The 5532-nt window shown below is 39.9% G+C and overlaps 2 non-coding genes across 2 annotated transcripts; both read left to right on the plus strand.

The window, feature by feature from the left end:
• Window positions 1-291: 291 nt before the first annotated feature.
• Window positions 292-363, plus strand: Trnae-cuc (transfer RNA glutamic acid (anticodon CUC)). Its single transcript has one exon. It is a non-coding gene; the product is annotated as a tRNA-Glu (tRNA).
• A 3768-nt stretch (window positions 364-4131) lies between these two features.
• Window positions 4132-4203, plus strand: Trnae-cuc (transfer RNA glutamic acid (anticodon CUC)). Its single transcript has one exon. It is a non-coding gene; the product is annotated as a tRNA-Glu (tRNA).
• Window positions 4204-5532: the final 1329 nt, after the last annotated feature.

The raw sequence follows: 5532 nt of genomic DNA on the forward strand, positions 1-5532 counted from the left end.
AAAACTGTGTAAGGAGAGGAAAATGCTACATTTGGGCAAGGTGACACCTCCACCCCAGTGTTTTTTGGTTCACATCTTGTGCGTGTGTGCAAAGGTACGCGTTTGAGCAAAAGAAACACGCTCTTGACAGTAGCTAGGGGTAAATATGCATTATTTAAACATTAACAGTCACTGTATTGTAAATATGCAGCACTCAATTAAATAAAAAAAATAGTCGACTGAATCAAAAATGTGTGAGTTCAGTTTTGTTTAGATTGGCCCCATTGTTTAAATACACAATCATGTCAACAATCCCATATTGTCTAGTGGTTAGGATATCCGGCTCTCACCCGGAAGGCCCGGGTTCGATTCCCGGTATGGGAAAAAACACTTTTTTCGCCTTTCCACTTGTTTCTGCTTTGAAACATACCGGTTTGTGAGCCGATCCTATAAGTGTTAGGCAATTTTGTTTTTGTGTTGAAAGATAAAACGAGATTAAACGCTGTATAAAATTTAACTGGACATTCTTGACTAAATAGACTGAATATTTTTTCGTTTCAAATTTATAAGTTGAGAATGTTTTAAAATGCATTAAAATGATATTTTATTAAAATGCGTAATCATTTTACAACACAAAAGCAAAGTGTTCAGAATTTAGATCTCGTTTTCAGCTTCATTTTTTCTATCTTTTACTCTCTCTCTCTCTCTCTCTCTCTCTCTCTCTCTCTCTCTCTCTCTCTCTATCTATCTCTCTCTCTCTCTCTATCTCTATCTCTCTCTTTCTTTCTTGTTAGCCTGCTCACGATAGAGCACGTCGGTGTGACATTGCCCGGTCCACAACAATTCTTCAAGATACTCGGTCCCTGGCAGCAGCCTCCCATCCATGTTGACACCCGATCTCCGACAGGTCTCGCTTCACCTGATCCAGCCTTCGAGTTCGCTTTACTCCCATGCGCATTATGCCTAACTGGGGATTGCTGTCGAACACCTTCGTGCTGGAGCATGAGTCCGGTATCCTCATGACTTTCCCCAGTCATCGTATCCTATCAGCATTCACCACCGTCAGGATGCTCGGTGCATCCTACTCCTCCAAACCCCATGCTCGAACACACCGCCAAATAGGATCCGGAGGATGCGTCGCTCAAACACGCCCAGAGCGTTTGCAACCTCCGCACGAATGGTCCAAGGCTGAACAACCGTCCCGAGATAGCGGAACTCCTTTACTACCTCAAGATTGGCGCCATCAACTAATACACTGCTTCCCAGATGATCTGAGCCTCCGGCAAGCAGGTAATTCGTCTTCGTCGCATTGATTCTCAATGCAATTCTTGCTGCGTCGCGTTTGAGTCGAGTGTACGCCTCACACACCTTCGCTGTTGTGCTGTCAATTATGCAGCATTTTATCTTGTATAAATTAAATTAACTTTGGAATTCTCATCCTTATTTGCATACATAGACAATGTAGAATAGAATGCGTGGCGTACTGATGCGATCAAAATCTGCAGTCCTGAGTTGCTTGAACGTATTCAAGCATCATGCGGAAGACATAGCATTGACTCACAACGAATTGCAGACCCCTATGCTACTGCAAGAACGCGAAGACTTACCAATACTTACTTACCAATACATCCTTGGGGTATCACTTGAGGTATCACCATTCAGTGCAGTGTAAGATGCAACAGCACCACAATGATTGCATTACTCGAATAATAAAGAAATATTGACATCGTGCTTATGTCCGTGAGATCCAAAAACACCAAAAGCAGCTTATAATATCATCATACTCTGTTGCCTTTGTTTTAATAGATTTTATGTTTTATTTATCAAATACCGTTTTAGATATCATTTTAAATTACATAAATTTCTTTTGATTTATAAAAACACCTTGATAAAATAAAACTCTTCTCCTACCAGCCAGTCTACAATCATTCCTACGAACTAACATTCAATAAACTGGCCAATGTACTGCAACGATATGGAAAGTCGGATAAAAACAGTCCAATCCCGATCGAGATCACCTATTGATACACCGATATTGCCGCAAATAGAAAAATATGGTCTTATAAATTCAATTCCACCGGTGAGAATTATTAGATTTCCATGCACATTTCATGCCCCGTTGCCGGCAAGGACGCCCAGCACACGCTGCAGCATCCAGATACCTTCAATCCCCGGGTACTGCATCACTTTCAGTTAAAGCTTGTTGGACCGCCCCCGGTTTGGCCGTATGTCTTCCCCCTTGTTGGGTGCGCGGTTTTATTTTCATTCATAAATTTCCCATCATTATTGAGAGCTGTTGGGGCGGGTTGGTTGGTTGGTTGGCGGGTAGCATTGCTACCTGCCAAAAGGACACGACCATTTGACCTGGCAACATACCGGGTGCTGGTGGTGGTAAAGAAAAAGGGAAAAAGGCGTATAAACGTTCCGATGCAATGGCTCTTCCGATCTCGATATCTTTAGGTGTGCAAGATAAAATCCCCTCGCAAAAACATATCCGTTTTTATTTCGCTGAGGATAAATCCGGGAACCCAAGCAAAGCAAAAGGATAATGGGTGGGAATGAAAAATAGGGTAAAAACGGGAAGCCCACAATTCCCCCTGGAGAGTGAACAGCGTATTTTTCTCGCCCTCCTTTTGTGCGATAACTCAGAATTTAGCGCATAATCTGCTTCCCTTGGCAGAGGGTTACGGCAGAGCGGAAGAAAAGGTTGAAAATAATACGGTAACGCATTTTTTGTTGCTGTATCAGTACGCGTAAAGGGAGCAAAACAGACACCATAGCTTATATCCTTATGCCGAACAGATAAAGCCAATAACGAACGGATATGGTGCAGCCGATCGGCAGAAGGAAAATTGATAAACTTTGAGCCTAAAACTCCCGCCCGCCCAAATGGTAATGACTTGAGGGATGGGGAGGGATGATATCGCAATGCCTGTCGGTTTGCCGTCCCTGTCCGGTGTGAGGTTGCCCTATTCGGGAAGCGTTTTAAACACTACCGCACCACCCACAACCCCCTCCCAAACATGCTATCCCTCTCATGCTCATTTGCGAAGAAAGTTTATCGATTGGATGTCTCAAAATCGATTTCAATTTCACACTTTCCCGTTTCGCGAACCGGGGAACCGAGGCGGAACAAACAGTGTGAAGGCAACCGTTCTTAAAACATTTGCCAACGTCAAAGTTTTGGAAGACTTTGAAGGGAAGACTATTGGATGATGGGATATCATCCCCCATTCTGCCATCCGATCCCGCGAGGTGTCGAGACAATTTCCAATAAGTCTCGCCTAATCAATTCGTGAAAGTTTGCCCCGTGGCGTTACAATTCCTGAGGCTGTGCTGGGGAGGGAGGGGGGGGGGCGCTTTGCTGGTGCTGGTGCATATTAGCCATGTGCGATTACAATCGAGCTCGAGGTCGCCGTGGCAAGTTGTAAGCTTCTCATTGCCTAATGATGTAACTTTAGTAAGTTTTTTAGTTGGGAAAGCTACTTTTGCGTCGCCATAAGGTAAGGATGGTTGTATATCAGTTAGAACCTACGTGACATGACATCTTGACATCATAACATCATAGACACCACTATACATAACGAAATAGTGTAAATTACAAACACGCAGTTAAGGCAAAGGAATAAATAGCTAGATGAATAAATAACATAAGGGTTCTGATCGTCAAGATAAGATTATTTTCACAAATGCTGAGATTCACAGTGTTGTTTAAAGAAGAGTAAAGCCCGCGTAACAGCTCCAGTAAAATTAAATGTAAAGTATTGATCATTTGGTGTAATGGGTCTTTGGAACCAAATTATCTTGACATAACTAAATAATCGGTACTAAACAATGGTCTTGGTTTTAAGTTTCTGCTAGAATGCAAAAAAGAATTTTCATTCAGTTCATTTTCAAACAATGGACGTAGTGTCAATTGAACCGCCAATAAACTTATTTTAGAAGATATACTGAGCCGTCATTTGCCTGTGTTGTAAAGATTCCAGTTCGAAAAGAAGGCATCTAGCACGACAGAGTGTTAAAATTAAAATCCTCGGAGCAGCATTCAACTTCAAGGTTTACTTTTAGATCTAAGGGTTACCCCTATATTAAACTATCTTGAGTAAATGTCTTTTCACACCCGTTTTTTCATTTGCACCCCTGTAGTAACAATCCCATATTGTCTAGTGGTTAGGATATCCGGCTCTCACCCGGAAGGCCCGGGTTCGATTCCCGGTATGGGAAAGTCGTTTTTTGGGTTATATTTACTCTTTTATTTTTCGTTTTAGATCATACAGCGTGGTAACTCGATTTGATGTTCAATGATTTTTACAGTTATTGTAAGTTCCTGTTATAGGTTAAACGTTTAAATTTAAAGTGGATTACTAAACTTAAAAGACTTAATATAGATAACTCAGAAGCTCGTGGTGTATAATTATAGAAACAGATTAACAAAATAGTTCATTTTAAGCATTTAACGTCAGGCTGTTAATTTTTAAAATACATCAATATATTTGTAATAAATTCGATGCTCTATTGGTCTACCAAGTGTCTAGTATAACTGCCTATGTTTTATTATTTTTTTTAAATATATGTCTATGAAGAGTATTTACCAACATAATGTCTGTTTTGGCTTCTTGCCATAAAAATCCAAAAATATATGTTTTGTATGTTTCTGTGCGTAAATGAAGTTACATGATTCTTTATTATTTATTATCTATTATTGATTGAATTCATGCGTTCATCTGAACGGCCATCTAACTTATGGTTGAACATTTTAGTACACAAATAAGAGGAAAACTGAAATTACACTCTTCAATCCTCTCAAATCAATTCTGTTGAAATACCTAATGAATGTATAATAATTTCTACTGAGGGCATAAATTGATAACTTTCACACTAAACTAACTAAACTAGATGACGTTCAAGGTAAAAACTGACGCACCAATTCAAAAGTTGGTCGCTTAGAGCAGGGGTCTCCAAACTTTTCAATTCACGGGCCGCATTGCTTCGTAAATAACGTTGTTGAGGGCCATTTTGACCTTATTTTTGGTAATGAGAACGTTTAAATTTCGTTTTATATGAAGATACTTAATGGATAATTTAAAATTCTGCATTTTTCTTTTATAGTAAATTGATTTTTGTCTTGGTTTAGTAAAAATTAAAAGATTTATGAAAATTGTCAAACTAATATGATATTTACATTATCCTTTACAACGTCATCGTGGGCCGCATTATAGGCTAATGCGGGCATGCGGCCCGCGGGCCGTAGTTTGGAGACCCCTGGCTTAGAGGCAAAATTAAGAAATATGTAAAAACTCTTCTAATGCCACTGCGACACAAACAATGGCCTGGATAAATATAAACCAGACTATCATGCACAAAACCGTATGATAAATTAGATAGTCATATGATGCTCTAATCTTTCTCCTTTATGATTTATCTCCACCACACAAAAAAAAAACAAAAGGTTTCATTCCTGGCAAGCATTCAATTATTCCATAAATACAGATGTCTCCATTAAACATAAGCGATTTCTTCGGGACAGCCAAATCTTCCCTCACCATAATACGT

Source organism: Anopheles gambiae, chromosome 3 (genome assembly GCF_943734735.2).
Source record: "Anopheles gambiae chromosome 3, idAnoGambNW_F1_1, whole genome shotgun sequence".
Lineage (NCBI taxonomy): Eukaryota > Metazoa > Arthropoda > Insecta > Diptera > Culicidae > Anopheles > Anopheles gambiae.